Here is a 16,967-nt window from a genome sequence, read left to right as displayed (position 1 = left end):
TACCTGTGCAGAACCCTTTTAATGGAGGATTCAGAGCTTTGTTATTCACCTTTCAACTTGCCAGGAGTATATTCATGATATGGTGCAGTGAAATTCTGGAACAGTATCACATGACTGATGTCATTTAAAAATGAGGCTTGTTGAACCAAAAAGTTTTGCAAATGGTGAAGCATACTCAAATGCAGATGGGTTTTCTGTGGTCTATACTAATGATGTGCAGGCGGGGGAGAGGGGAGAGAGCAAAATTATATAAAAGAAGATAATTAAATATTGAACTTTTCTATCATCTGAACTTTATGGAAAATGTAATACAAATTAGACTATGCAAGAAGCAAAGAGTACTCAATCGCCAGAGAGCCATCCTTCCCAGTTATGGTCAACCACCACAAAACAGCCTACAGACTATCAAATAGCCAACTCATTGATTCCTTAATAAAGTTACAGACAGATGTTTAATATTTAAATTAACAGCATAGGTCTGGCAGGAATTAGATCAGGTATTGCTTTATTGGGATTCAGCATTATTGCCAAGGTAGGAAGGAGAAAAGAAACTAAGAACTATGAGAATGAGAGATGCTAAAAGAAGACTAATATAAGCAAAAGGTAATTGGTTAGAGTCCACAGCGCAATCAACCTCCTAATCCACTAATTATAAATCAAACTATCCCATAGAGCATGAGGACATTTTTTATTTAATATAGGCTAGACAGCCGTGAGAGATGTCCTGGAAGGTCACAGAAGACTGGAGAAGGGCTAATGTAGTGCCCATCTTTGAAAAGGGAGGAGTCAGGAAACTATAGACTAGTCAGTCTGACCCTGATACCAGGGAAGCTACAAGAGCAATGTGCACAACATTCAATGTGAGAATACCTGGAGGATGAAGGGGTTATCACTAGCAACCAGCGTGGATTTACTAAGAACAAATCATGCCACACCAGCTTGATTTCCTTCTTTAACAGAGTAACTGGTTTGGTGGATAGAGGAAATGTGGTGACCATACTATACCTGGACTTTAGCAAGGTTTTTGACACAGTCCCACATGACATTCTGATAAATAAGATGGAGAAATGCAGACTTGGCGGAACTACCATTAAGTGAAAACAATTGATTAAAGAACCACAAACGAGTGACTATTAATGAAATGATATCAGATTAGAAGGAAATCTCAAGTGGGGTTTCACAGGGATCTATTCTGGGTCCAGTGTTGTTTAACATCTTTATTAATGACCTGCTGTAGGAATAGACAGCAGACTGATCAAATTTGCAGATGACACAAAGCTGGGGGTGGAAGGGATGGTGGTTGCAAACATTGTGGAGAATAGAGTTAAAATTCAAAGGGATCTTGATAAATTGGAGAACTGGGCTATAGACAACAAAATGAAATTCAACGAAGACAAATGTAAGGGAAGAAAAACCAAATACACAAATACAGAATGGGGAATAACTCCCTTGGCAGAAGCACTACTGAGAAGGATTTGGGAACTGTGGTGGATCACAACCTCAATATGAGTCAGCAGTGCAATGCTGTTGCAAAAAAAAAAGCAAATGCAATTTTAGATTGCATTAACAGAGGCATAGCATGCAAGTCACAGGAGGTGATAGTACCACTCTATTCAGCACTGGTTAGGCCTCAGATGGAGTACTGTGTCCTATTTTGGTCATCAATGTATATAAAGTATGTAGAAAAACTGGATCCAGAGGCGAGTGACAAAGATAATAAAAGGGATGGAATGCAAGCCATATGAGCAAAAGCTGAAGGAACTGGGTATGTTTAGTTTGGAAAATATGAGATTAAGGGGGGACATGATAGCGATTTTCAAATACTTGGAAGGCTGCCATAAAAAAGATGGAGAAAAGTTATTCTGTCTTGCCACAGAGGGCAGGACAAGAAGCAATGAGTTCAAACTACAGCATAGCAAATTTAGATTAAATCTCAAGAAAAACTTCCTAACTAAGAACAATAGGACAATGGAACAGATGGCCTAGGGAAGTTGTGGAAGCTCCTTACTTGAGGTTTTCAAAAGGAAGCTGGACAGCCACATGTCTTGGATGGTTTAGACACAACTAATCTTGTATCTTGACAGAGAATTAGACTAGATCAGTGTTTCTTAACCTGGGGTTTTAGAGGGGTCGCAAGTGCAGAGCTGGTATTGGGGGTGGCAAGAAAGGCAATTGCCTGGAGCCACAGGGGCGCCATGAAACTAAGTTACATGCCTCAGCCCCGTGGGGGTGGGACTCAGGCTTCAGGGGTACAGTAGTTTGGAAAGGTTAAGAACCACTAGATGATCCTTGCAGTCTCTCCTAACACTATGGTTCTAATTATTCTATGTCCTAAGAGGGTGTTTCACACTTTGCTGGAAAGTTGTCTGTGAAGGACATGTGTATATGGTTGCTAACCACGAACGAGGTAGAATGTAGTTTGTCCTTGGTATCATTTGCAGTTAAACCACAGTCTGCAGTGGTACAGTTGCACATCCTAGTAATATAATTGCTGGTAACATAATTTTGGCATAGTAGACAAGGCTCAAGAAAACGTCAATGTGTTTTTTAAAATTCTTCAAGTGCTAAACTGTTATTTCTGTTAGTGAAAACCCAAACCTCATTTAAATAAACAGTATCACAGAGAAATAACTGCATGCATTCCATTCCATCTCAGATTTAACTAATTGCTCATGCAATGTATTCCTGCTTTTCCATAACAATGACAGTTGCATCAATAGAACTTACTACCTAATGCCAATGTAGTACTTTTTAAAACAGGTAAGTATTTGGGTGTCTTCTTTTTCTGCTATATGAAATGATGGCTTGCCACATGATATGGAACATAGTCCAGGATCAAGGCAAAAAACCCCGAAGGCATTTCATGGCAAATAAGAATGATTTACATTGTAATAATTAATTCCACATGTTAAAATACAGAAATTAAAAGTGAAACCTCTGTTTTCTGGGTGCAGGCCAACTAACATTTTTGCTCTACATAATTTCATTTTACATTCATGCAATAAGTGAAATATGTAATTGGAAAACTATAAATGAATTTAAGTCAACTAGGAACAATGTTTCCTCAACATTTTTGCATCTCTCTTGAGATAAGATAAATGCACAGGGTTCCATTGCATGTGTACTGTCCTAGAATTAATTGCAGTGTACTGTCCTAGAATGAATTGCCGGTAACAAAACTGTTTTAAATTACAGCATGTGCAGTAACCAGCAAGGCTAGCATAAAAAGAGGACAAGCGCTTGCAATCCATACTTGGCAAGTAATAAGTACATGCAAACTTTTGTTGCAAGGTCTGCAGCTTTAATTTATAAACCAATAATACCTGACACCTACAGAGAGTGGTTTTGTGCAGTTATTTAATTTGCATTGACTCCTGCTTCTACATTATTACAGGTTTTTAACTGATCACGTAAACTGATCATGGGGGCGATATCTGTATTATTTTTATGTGTTTATATATATTATATACATTCATAAAATTAATACAGATATTGCCCACATTCTTCTCAGATACTATACTTAAATCTTCTACAGAAACACTGGAAGATTCATTTCCCAAATACCAATGTAATACAGGGTCAGTTAAAAACTTGTAATCATGTAGAAGCAAATTAAATAACCGCGCGCACGCACGCACGCACGCACGCACACACACACAAAACATTCTGTGTAGCTGACAAGTGTTTTTGTTTAATAAATTAAATGTTGTGGAACTTGCAACTAAAGTTTGTTTGATACACAACTGTGGACTTGGTGGTTATTGTGATGTGTCTGGCTTTATGGAACCCATGAGTTATTTCAAGCTGGTGCTCTCCCCAGGTATTCAGGAACTCATTACTGATTTCCATTCAATTGCTTGGTGCTTGAATGGACACTCAGTGAATCTACTGCGGACAGTCTGCCTCTGACCCTCCTGCATTAAGAAGTCTGGTCAGAGGACAGGAGCCCTACTCAAAACCTCAGAGGTCTTTGGGAAGGAACTCTTAAACAAAGGAACTTTGAAATAGATAAAAGACAGCCTGTGACTTGAGGGAGCCGGGGAGGTCAGATTAACACAGAGGCAGATGTTGCAGAATGCTTGGGGATGCCTGGGTCAAGTGGGACCCATTTAAATTGGCAAGCAAAGGCTAAGTTTAGGTTTGACAATAGGCATTAACTCTTTTGGCTTTTTAAGCCTTTTCTCTCCATCTGTTCTGTACTGTTCCTATGGACTAACAAAAAATACTTGCTTAGAAGAAGCTGTCCTTAGTCATTGCAATTTCATACTGGTTATTAGCTCCTGAAGTCTATAGCTGAGCCAATCCCAGTTGGGCCTGCTAAAGTGATATAGTTGGTAAGCAGGGAGTACTGTAGCCTGGTGATCCAGTTTGTAAGTTGGGTGAATCACAGAGTTCCACTCAGAGAAGTGCTGGCATAGGCCTGTGTGATGCTGCGTGTAAAAAAGATGACAATTTATTTCTTTGTTGCTACTAGTTATACAATTGCAATAACTCTTATACAAAGTATATGATGTAATGTGTCAATAGAAAAGTTGCAGTCTATCAGATATGATTATCCTGGTTAAATCAATGCGTCATCTCTTGTAAATGACGTTATGGATATTGGCTATGTATTTGGATCTGAAACCTATGTTGTATTCCGGGTTGATTCCCACCAGATGGATTTACATCAGGGCTAGACAGCTATATGTTGATGGCCCATTAAGGACACTTTGCTCTCACAATGGGCCATAGAAGACAGCTCTTCCTGCAGATGCCTCAGATTCCAAGGAACCAATGGCCACCTGTCCTTCAATAAATTATGTAAGGACATATGATATGCTCATGTGACCCTGGATTCCATCTTGGGCCAGTAACTTTCCACAAACTGTGGTGTGGGCTTTGTTTGGGACAGTAAAATTCCATGCACATGACAGAAGATATAAAAAGGCACCTGAGACATCTCCATTTTGTCTTCATTTCCTGCTTCATTTCTCTGGACTGTATTTCTAACAAGGAAACTTTGAACAAGGACTGATGATCCCCAATCTGTTTGGGTAATTCCAGAGAGAATTTTGCAAGCTAGCAGTTTATTCCATCACTGCTTCAAACCTGATATAAGGACTTTGCAATCACCTTTCTGTACATGATCATTTATAACTCTCCTTTTCTTTCATTATTAAACCTTTAGTTTTTAGTTATTAAGGGATTGGCATCAGCATGATTATTGTGTAAAATCTAAGTTATATATTGACCTGGCTAAATGGCTGATCCCTTGGGATTAGAAGGACCCTATAATCTGATTAAATTGGTTTTCAGTTTATGGATAAGTAAATTGGTTTATGACTTTCATCATAAAGTCTAGTGTCTGGGTGGTAAGCCAAGGACTGGAATGCCTAAGGAGACTGCATTATTTACTTCTTTTTAACCAGTGTGGTGATATAGAAGTTCACTTTTGTTACTGGCTTGGTATAATCTACTGATAGAACAACAACCAGTTTGGGGTGAGTCTGCCCTATTCTCAGCAGCTCGTCCTGAATTTGGCACTCTCAGTTGTGATTCACAGAGGCACAGTGACAGCCTGTCCCTTAGAAAAGGTGCCCAGGGAGAAACAGTGAGAGCGAAGTTACAGCTCACCCTTGAACCATTATGCCTACTATGTCTAGGAATGGGAGTAAGTCTATCTAGCTGTGATTTCTAACCAAGGAATCTGTGTTGCATCTAAGGGATACAAAATTTATAACAGGAGTCAGTCAACCACAATATAGAGGTATCTATACAATTATTGCCTGTTTGTATTCTGCTAGAGTTGACCACAACTCAGTCTTGCTCAGTGAAGTGGATTCTCACTGGTTGGTATTGGCAGGAAGGTGAAGTCAACCTGATTTCAAACAAAAAAGGCTTTAAATTCTACTACCAATCAGCTTTGGTCAACTTGGGACTCAGCCTGCAGCCCTAATTCATGTGATTAGCTCATTGTAGTCACTGGATGCAACTGGAAATTACATTTGCAATTGTAGACAATGGGACTAATTGCACAACTAAGATGATTCACATGAGTATGAGTAAACTGGAAGATGGAGTTTCTTGTTTTGAAATTTGCCTTGAGCTGCTAGGTTATTATGTTGTCTGCTAACCTCTTTTCTTCGAGCTCTGACAACAAAGGGGAGAATGTCTGTTTTACTTCAAGATTTTGACCTGAATTTCAGGTTTTTTGGAGTGGGTCTCAGACCCTTAGGACTGCCCTCAAAATGTCAGGACTTTCAGCTGGGCTGCTGCTTCAGGTGTCTCAGGGTATGTCTATACAGCAGCTGGAAGGTATAATTCCCAGCTCAGATAGACAACACACACTAGTTCTGCTCAAGCTAGCCTATTAAAAATAGCAGTGTGGGGGCAGCTCAGGTTAGCCACCTGACCGTAGAGCCCAGGTGTGTACTGCCACAGCCACACTGCTGCTGTTAGAGAGCTAGCTCACGCAGAGCTAGTATGTATGTGTACTGCATCTGGGAATTACATCTCCCAGGTGGCTGTGTAGGCGTACCCTGAGGTATCAGGGCCACAGACATTACAACCATAAAAGTTATGGTGAATGGGCTGAAGAGAGAAATTGAGAGTCTGGACAGATTCAGAAGAGATCTACAGAGTTCCTGAGTCCCACTATTGTCCAGATTCCCCTATAATAGTGCATATTATTTTTCTCATTTAATGAAAATTATATTTGATGTCTGCTCCCCATCCCCCTTGAAACAGTGACGAGAGGGGAAGAAAGAAATCAGCCAATTTCTGGTTGTAGGCAGGAAAGAGGGAGCTTTCTTTACCATGCCCCCTGGTAGCTTTCAATTTCTGGCAGAGTCCTCAATCACGAGATCCGCTTCTTCACCCTAGTGCTTTCCACCTGTACGGGTGTGGGATGGTGATGGAGGATAGTGTGACAGGCATGCATTTCCTGCCTGCTAGGTTTAGGGTCAGTTCTACACCCTGGTTCTGTTAAGATGCAGAACTGTCAACTGAGATTTATGGACAACAAGTATTCAAATTCGCAAACTTCTGAGAGCAAGAATTGTTATTCAGCTTTAGGCAAGCACCAACATTTCTATCTGAATGCCTGCTATTAGACATCTGAAAAGGAAGAAACTACTGTGCTTTTACATTCAGTCCCTTCATTGAGTTGTATAGAGCCACTATAAGAGGGAAGATGCTGCAATACAATTTAACATATTCCAAACAATACAAGAGGCCACATTTAATAAAAACAAGACACATGTTAGTCTCAAAATACCCTGGATAGTATCTGCTTCTCAAACTTATCAATCCTGCTTCCCATTACATTTCTTTGTCTCCAGCACAGCATTGTATTAGATGGTGCTACATTACTAGACAAAACATTCTGACATTTTGTCCCAAAGTGTTGAAGAGTCAAAGAAAAGGTTTCCCCCCTCCTCCCGTTCTCCTTGATAGAGTAATGTGTTTAAGGTGGATGCAGAAACTTCATTTAGAAGATGACAATTTAGGGAGATCATCAGATTCATTGTTCCACAGCTGTATCCTATTCACTTATGGTAACATATGCATACAACACTGGATGATGTTTCTCACCAAAAAGGAGTACAGCATGTCAGCAATATAATACCTCATCACAGTACTTATTACAGTATTTCAGTACCTCAGCAAAACACTTTTCCAGTAGTAGTTGCAGCATTTCAGCCCTGTGTTCAAACCCACTAAGAAAGCCAGAGGCTGAAATTTTCCACAGACAACAAAATATAATCAACCCCAATGAAACACCATAAATATCACCAATTAATTCCCACTGTGTGCTCAATGTATGCATTCAAATGCATGCTAATTAAGAGGGGAAAATGCACTGCAACAGACAGTACATTCCACCAGATATTATTATTGTTATTGACAACTGATAAAGTTGCAAGGGATGACATATCTAATAGCACCAAAGAAGTCTTCTAACACTAGGATGCAGAGTACTATCTAACTCCTTTCCCTGGTCCAAGCAGTGATTGTGGAAACACTGTTGACCACTTTTATCATATGAATGGTGCATATAGCAATGGTAAAGAAGCCCCTTTTATTTTGGTAAATCTCTTTCCAATCCACAAGAATCAACTAAACTCAACTAAACAACCTTTTTGTTACATGCTACAACTCATCACAGCATACGAACTCCCTTCACATCATCTGTCTCTGAATACATACCACCACTGATAATACCTTCTTGTACAACCACTTAATGGGCCAAACAGGGTTGACCGAGTGAGAACACAGCCTTTTAATCCTCATCTGATCTTCAGATCAACCTCATCCAGTCTTAATGAATCCATCCAAATTTCCTTCCCTATTTCTTAATAGTCTTCTTTTATTATTTAGTCTTGCAGCAAAATTACATATTACTTACTTAAATATTACCTTTTACTGAGTCCCAACCTTTTGTTAAATTTTGTAGTGTGTATTCAAAGCCTTTGAGATCACTCAGCTTCTATTGATCTAGTCAATAAAAGGAATTAACAGTCTCCTGAAAGTTAGGTAATTTGTTTTAAAACAAACACCACTGGGTTATGGTGCTGCACTTAATAGCCTAATTTTCTTCTGATGTAAACAAGGAATAATACTTCAGAAGAAAACAGATTTACACCAGTGTAAAACTGGTGTAAGCAAGAGGAGAAAGAGGAGTTGACAGCAATTGAAGCTCATCAAACAGTGTGAAATAATTTGATAATGAATGCCTACTCCAGGGCTGATGGCAGTGTACCAAATTTGAAGTTCACAAGTTCAAAAAACAGCATGATTTGTCCCTTGTCATGAAACATGAATCACTATTTTCTCAACATGTGGAGTAAGAAAACTCATGTGTTTACCTGTTACCTCTCAGGCAACTTGTCATTGATTACTTGGATTTTGAATTTTGAATTAACATGTAACTGCCAAAGATTGTTCCCCCCCCACTGTTGTTGCTACTATGCATTAAAAAGGCTGAAATTATAGCAGACTGAAATATCATAAGTAGGTTGTTTTTGAAAGAGAGAGGACATCTTCTGATTTTGGCTTTGTCGTCACTAGGAAAAAAGGAGTATTTGAACATAGAATCATTGAGTTAGAAGGGACTGCAAGTGTCATCTAGTTTAACTTTCTGCTAAAATGCAAGATTTGTTGTGTCTAAATCATTCAAGACAGATGGCTATCCATATTAGCTAAGTCAGGGGTACTGGAACTAGGGAGCTGGGGGTGTGGCAGCACCCCCTGGCTTGAAGTAGTAATAACAATCAGAAACATGGTTTCTGTTTTCAGTACCCCCACTATAAAAATTGTTCCAGCCCCTCTGTTAAAATCTTAATTTTGACAAAGCAGATTATTGTTTTAATACGTGTTAGCTAGGTAGTGGGTTCAAATGTTTTCCTAGTGTTGGCATGACTTTTATGAAAGGATTTTGGACACAGTCTCATCTCAATTACAGAAGTGTAAATCTAGAGAACCCCCGTCAGCATTTATCTACACCTGGTCCTTAATCTCCTACCAAGGCTCCCAGAGAATCACTATAAAGTTTAAAGTTTAAATAACCCAAAGCTAGGTCACTCTGATTTTACACACTCATTGAAGGACTAATCTATGTAAGTACATTGCACTCAGTTCATAGCCAAAGTGCACATTTTTGGCCCATAGGTTTCTAATTCAAATGCAGAATACATTACATACTACATCAAACCTGTTCCCAGCCTATGGCCTTATTAATAATTAATATTCTGGTTTCTATATCTGAATTAGTCAAATTCAGATAACACTACACTGCCATCTGTTTCTTTACGTTTGACATGTTGTGGTATTCCAGACTTTGAACCTGATTTTTATATTTCTTACACCAGTGACTCCATTAATATCAATAGAGTTACGCTGGTGTTTATAAGTCAAATCAGAATCAGACTCCTTCTTTAGTAAAAGATCACTCTGAGATGAGGGACATTATGTTGGATAGGACACAATGAACAAAAAAAGAGAAGATGAACCCATATTTTCCCTTTGGCCTTTTAGATTTTGTATGATAGGAATGAGAGATGACCAATTCAGCAAAGCTTAATTCAAACTCAGAACTGGGTGAATAATGGATTTTTTGGTTTGGTGGCAATTTTGAAAAAAAATGTTCCGGGTCAGATAAAAAAATGAACATTTTTGAAATTTTCAATGAATCAAAAAGTTAGGGACAAGGAAAGTTTCATTTAACCTGAAATGAAACATTCTGTTTCAATTTCATGTATTTTAAAATGTTTTTGAATTTTTTAAGAATAAACAAAGGAAATTTAAAAAAAATGAAATTGTTTCAAACAAAAAAATTGAAACTTTCATTTTGAAAATGTTAAAATGAAACTTTTAAATGTTTTCTGATTTTTCCTAGGATTTTTTTTAAAACAAACAATTTGGCAGAATTGGCAAAACATTTCAGGGTCACTGAATCTATATTTTTCACCTACAAAACTTTGGTAAAAATTTTCACCTAGTTCTAGTCAAGATACATATACAGATGAAAAGAAAAAAGTATTTATATAAAATGTATGATTGCGCTCTGTTTTAAATGAAACACACTATATGGGTGACATGCAAGAATGTGTTGTACCTTCATGTTTTGTTAATAGGACGTTTTCCCCTAATATGTTAAATGTAAAGGAAAAATAACCTCTATGTTAGATTTATAACTGGATTTTAAAATATTTTTACTAAATCAATTAAAACTACAAGTCCATTCCTGTGGAGAGAAATGTCCTGGTGAGCATGGCTAACATGTTTAGTGTACGATTCCATTTCTTCTAGATTCAATAAAAAATATCCTAAAGGATAAAAATCCCTGCTGCTGAAACATGACAACAGTAATTGTACTTATTAAAGATAAAGTAAGAAAAAATGTGTTCATATCCATCAGAAGCAAGTTGAAATATGCTAACAGGTTTAGAATTTATTATTTTCTGTTGATACCAGGAACATTGTTTTCATTCATTTTTGTACTAAGTTATAAAGTGACCCTGCTGCTGATAATAATGCATTGCTATGCATAATAGATCTTATTTTGATTGCAGAAGAATAACTTGGATAGGCCAGATTTAAAGTTGACAAACTGAAACAACAGGGGTTTCTGCTTAGATAATTCCATTTAAGTCTAGATTTTATTTATTTATTTATTTGTATAGCAATATTGTTATATACTTTAGTATATTAACAGTGATGGAATATTATATGTTCTTCTTCCCCACTTCTTAAATAAAAGAACAACTAAAAGCCCTACCCCAAGAAGGACATTCTATAACCTAAAAGAGGAGGCGAGTCAGAGGCCCCAGGAAATCTGCTATTGCCAACCTGTTTGAGATATAAGGTACTCAGATTTAAAATGTTTTATTAAAGTTAACGTTTAAAAAATTATCAGATTGAGAGTTTAAACAAAAGAGTTTCTGGACATCGAGGCATAATATACAGATTATCTGCAGGTACAGAGATGGATTGGAAATAGAAAAGTACAAGAAAAGCATAAACTGCAGTAGAAAATAATTGGTTTGACAATTTAAATAACAAACAAAATACCATAAACACATTCACAGTGCGAATACTTTTCTGTTTTTCACCAGACTGTTTTCCGCAGGGAGAGGTGCACCATTCCCGCAGTGGATGGAGCAAGCTCCTATTCCATCTCCCTGTTCCAAAAATCCATTTAATATAGAGTTCTCAGATAGAGAACATATCAGATATTAAACTGATAAGAACAGATTTTTAATTTTTTTTTATTAACTACAGTGTTATGTGAAACTCAGCTTGCTGGAAAGACTGGGAGAATGTTGTAGCAAATTATCTTTTAGACAAATGACCTGTTTTTCTGTTCACAAATTGTGAACACATCATTGTTTTCCTCACATGTATACATTTATTTGAGTTATTCAATGAATAATTTTTGGCATATAGATTGTTCACAAGGGGTTAACTGTATGTACTGGATATCTCAAACTAGAAAGGTGCTGGTCAGTTTTGATTGGACACACAAATTGGTCTCTTCATTGAAAGCGGGTCAAATTCTGCTATCATGAGACCCAATATCTTCATACTTTCTTGCACATTAACTCTTGCGTGGTACAACCAATCTGTCTGACCTAAATGGTGAGGAACCAAAACATAGCTGGGATTTTATTTTTTTTAGTTATGTAAAGCAGGGTGCATTCTTTCAGTTCTCTTTAAAAAAGTAACAATTTTTTTTAACTATTTAAACTATTTAACTATTTATTTAAAAACTATTCTTATCACCTCTAAGTAGAATGGAAATGATTTTAACATTACAGTTCTCCAGCAAGGATTGGTTTTGTGCAGTGATTTAAAAACAAACAAACACTCTTCTTTTAAAGAAATGAATACAGTTCTTTGAAATTGGCATTTTACTTTTTTACTCAAAATATTTCTGAACACCTGGAAATTATTAGGTATAATAATCATCTCTTCTTTGCCTTCAGCCTTCATTTCTCCTCAGGGTTCTCATGACACATTTTTAATCCAATAAAAGGAAAACCTGATTCAAGAAGTATTGATTCTAGATATCTTTTCATCTTTCTCACTTAATCACTCTTTTGACTGTAGATAGATGGCTGCGTGTACAGCTCCAGGGTATATGCAACGTAACTGCACATCTAAAATGCACAACGCGAACCATTATCTTTTTATTTTTACAACTACCACCATCACCAAACTTGGCTTAAATGTCACCCTTATAAGGATACATGTACAGCAATGTGTCATAGAAATGGCAATATTTCAAAAGGTAAATATTGACAGTGTAAGCTGTGAATAAGAGTGCAACTCCATTCTGCCACATCAGTAAAGATGGTGATGCTGTAAATGACAAAGAGGCCCCTGTGTATCTGTGCTTCTGGAAAGGAAAGGCATGGATTTTCTTTCACTAACACCAGTTTTACCTCCATTGGGCTCAGTGGATGAGAGGAGAAGATATAAAACTAAAGTCTTAACCACTTGTAGTTATTAAAGATCCCACGGCACATCTGCAAGTGCTAGGGTACAAATTATGGTTTCTTGGCCAAATTCCAGTTTGGGTGATTGTATTCTACTTTAAAATAATGTCCTACATAATTTAATTGGTTATGATATAATGTGTTATTTATATCCTTCAGAAATTCTTACTTCCGGAATAAGAATACATAGATACAGTAATCTGACTTTAGCTCTTTATATACTTAGGGCCTATCTGAAAGTTTGCTCTATAAATGTATGTTATTCTCATTCCTTTTCAATGATTTTATTTTTATAGTGATTATCTATCAATCTTAGGATTTTATATTGCTGCCCATCACTGTAGTGTTTGAGCAGCTTCCAGTTAAAAAAAAAATAGCAATAACAAGTTCCTGGTGGACTTCATAACGAAATTACTAAAACTACAGTATGATCTGAAATTTTATTTCAACTCAGACCCTTAAAAAACATCATCGTCACCTCTCCCACACTATAATTTTTATTTGACTTTCTTTCTTCTTCTTTTTTTTTTTTTAAACAATGCAAACCCTGGCAAAAAAAGAGCTTCCTCAGTCTGAAGTCTTATCTTACATCACTGAAGCCAATGGGAGTTTTGCCATTGACTTCAAGGACAGCAGAATCCAGCCCTTGGAGAACAATCAAATCAGCAATGGAAGAGAACCACAAAGGCCAGGAATGGAGGTAGATGGAGACCAAAAGGTTAATGGAGAGAAGTGAATAAGTATTGACAATGTGACACTGGAAATCAGTTAACGAAAGGAGGAAAACCCTGAAAGAAGCCACACTTCATCACCATATTACCCTGCGGCAATAGATGCTTTCCCATTTATTGCTAAAGCTGAATGCAGCAGGCCTGATTCAGCTCTCCCTTATGCTGGATTTACACTAATATAGCTCCACTTACTTCAGTTAACACCATTGACTTCCATTATGTTTCTCCTGATTTTACATTGTTATAATCACGAGCAAACTTGGGCCCAATGATTTTGTGGACATAAAACACAGGGCATGTCTGGTTTTGACCTCTCCCCATCTTACCTTTTAATCAAAATACTTTAGAATTGAGATATTTTATTAGTTTACATGTGGTGGCTCCTCTGACATACCTTTCCTTAAGGTGAGGTATGGTTGGCAGCCTTGCACTAGGCTCAGGGGAAATAAAACTCAAGGACAGGTGGTCCCTGAGAAACACAGGCTACAACCCAGCTGATTTTTAGCCAATCCCCTCACTCCCTGGGAGCACGTTTTTTTCATATGCCATAAGGCCATTGAGTGGCTGTGCCTTCCTACTGCCTCTGTGAGGAGCGAATGTTTGTCCACCCAGCATTACTCTCTGCTGAAACTTACCACTGCATTTTAGTGCTGTACCAAAGGAACATTCTATTCTATGCACCCACATTGTCAGCAGAACCCGAACTGCATGGTTCCCACAAAAAGTAAATCAGCAGACACTGAAGGAGCATACAGTATAGCTGTTGCTCCCATGCACAATACACTGAGTCCACTTTCTCATGTTTCCTCCTTTTCATGCTGGAGAACTAGAGGTAAGGTTCTGGCTCTTTGTTTTAAACCATACCATATAACCCTCCTGAGGTTATTAGCTATTTCAAACAGATTACCTATTTATTATGATGATTTAACATTCATATTTTGGTAGCACCCAGTGGCCTCAACCGGGCTGTGTCCCTGTTTTGCTAGGCATGGTACATACATACATATAGCTTGAACTACATGTGAGCCCCCCCCCTGTTGGCTCAGAAGGGACTCTGTCCATCATCTGAACCATGCGGGGGGGCATAAGGGTCTGTATGTGGGGATTAAAGAGGCAGCAGTAGGGACAGGTTCGAAACCTGGCCCATGAATCAGTTCCAACCCTAAATTTTCCCTCCTCAGTTTTTAAAGTCTCCATTGACTTCCATTAATCTAGCCGAAGACTGCCAGGCTTAACAAACAAGAATATATTTTGTTTTATTAAAAGACCTATCTTGCTTGATGGTCAGGTTCCACAAAGTTCAACGTGCCCTACTAGATTATCTAAAGGGATACCATCAATCTAAAAAATGACACAAATGGCCTTTTTTTTTAAATCTACTGTTGTTATCGGTAACACCTATGGCCAATCTAACTCAAAGAGATTAAGGAAAAATATTTCCCTATGTATTTTTAGTTTTTGCATGCATTTGAAAAGATTCACTATTTCACCTGTATAACCCCCTTCCCTCCACTGAGTATATGTGTGTGTGTGGCAGGGGGGAGAAGAAAATACTTTTAAAAAAATGGGATCATAAAATCACTTGGGGGCAGGAGTCCTACCTGAAACTACTTTTAACCACATTTAACTCATTTTTTTAAAAAAGTGAACAATTTCAAGTCGATGGCACCTCTTTAATCCACTCATTTAAGCTTCATATCAAACACCACAAACAGCAAATGGGAGTAACTTTGCCACAATTCCTACTACTCAGGAAATCCAAGACACTCTTATAAAAAAAAGTGAACCTCTGCAATTGCTTTAGAGATGCAGGAAAAGTTTACACGTTAAGTCTAAATTTCAGTTAATACTTCAAAGCCTTTTCTACACAAGGCAAAATGAAAACACACAGTAAATATTATATTGTATAAATGTATTACAGATTAAGGACCCATTCATTCAAAATTCCCAATGACTTCAAAGGGTGAAAGACTGAATCCCAAGTTGTGGAATATTAATATTATTTATCTCTATTATGGTAGTGCCAAAAGTCCCTAATTCAGATAGGAGTCCAAGGGTTCTATGCATCATACAAACATAGCAAGAGACAGCTCCCGCCCCTAGGAGCCTACCGTCTAAAAAGCATATGCCATGACCTTAAGAAAGGCTCACTTAATCTGGCAGGAAGAAAGTTTGATTTTATTTGTTTGGATTATTCTGTTGTACGTTTTTGACGAGAGAGGAAAAGATGGGAAAATGGCTTTTGAAAACACTTTCTATTGCATTTGTATTCAAATGGAGTAAAGATAAATGCCATATTCTGTCCTAATATGCTGCTATTTGTCTGCATATGCAGTATATTGAAGCCTAGAGAAAGCTTTACATCCCTCCAAGAAAAAAAAGTCAGAAAGAAAAATGAATACTCTAAACAAATCCTCAGCAGTCAATTTGTTAAGCAATCATGCAAGTTCCTTGTGCTTGAAGCAACAAAGCAATACCAACAAGATTTGTATACTACTGCAAAAAAACTGCATGAGGATTAATTATTTTATATTATTGTGTATGAATGGAAGGATAGCAACTGAATGAAATGGAAGTACTCTGAGTATTTGGCCAATGAAGAGCAGTTCAGGCTATTGACTGCTCTAAATGAAGAGAACGTTTCAAGTCTAATCAATCAAAAAAGCTTCTCACTTTGCTCACACAACAATTTAACCACTTCAATACCAAATGCTGGGTGATAAGCAAAGCAAGGATGAAAGGTTTGAAATGGAGTTGTGAAGTGACATGCATAGGTCTGTTTGCATGAATTATAAGCATTGTAAAATGCTTTCTGTCTGGAATACAAAGAAAAGCTCCAACAAGCATAAAAAAATCAGATTTTTCCCCTCTGATTTTCCACCATTGTACACAGCCAACGTATTGCATCGTGACAATATAGTCACTTGGGGCCAGACTCTGATCTGAATTTCATCAATGAAATCCTGAGAAAGTCCCCTGAAGTCAAGCATTTACACCAGTCAAATTGAGGGCAGAATCTGGGCCTCAGTGCTGAATATATGGCTGTAAAACTAAGAAAAAATATTTTTCAAGAGATTTATGGAGCTTACAGTTTGACAAGATTTCCTTTTTTAACATGACTGAATTGCATAATAATATGTTTAAGGAAGTTCGTTTATAAGAAGCCTTTCACAGAAGTGTTTCATACAAATGCACTTAAATGAGCAGTAAATGTTCTCTGATTAACTAATAACGTTCTGTCAGGTGACACTAAAAG

At 37.5% G+C, this 16,967-nt stretch overlaps 1 protein-coding gene and 1 pseudogene across 2 annotated transcripts in view; both read right to left on the bottom strand.

Annotated features, from left to right (window-relative positions):
• The window catches only part of FSTL4 (follistatin like 4), a 431,301-nt gene that overhangs the window by 129,866 nt on the left and 284,468 nt on the right, over window positions 1-16,967 (bottom strand). The gene's annotated exons all lie outside the window — the stretch shown is intronic.
• LOC137166004 (U2 spliceosomal RNA) lies at window positions 11,613-11,769 on the bottom strand (annotated as a pseudogene).

The sequence above is a fragment of the Emydura macquarii genome, unplaced genomic scaffold (assembly GCF_026122565.2).
Source record: "Emydura macquarii macquarii isolate MOO-44397 ecotype Brisbane River unplaced genomic scaffold, CSIRO-AGI_Emac_v2 contig_2768, whole genome shotgun sequence".
NCBI classification, from domain to species: Eukaryota; Metazoa; Chordata; order Testudines; family Chelidae; genus Emydura; species Emydura macquarii.
The sequence above is the reverse complement of the archived record's forward strand: the minus strand, read 5'-3'. Positions and strand labels throughout refer to the sequence as shown.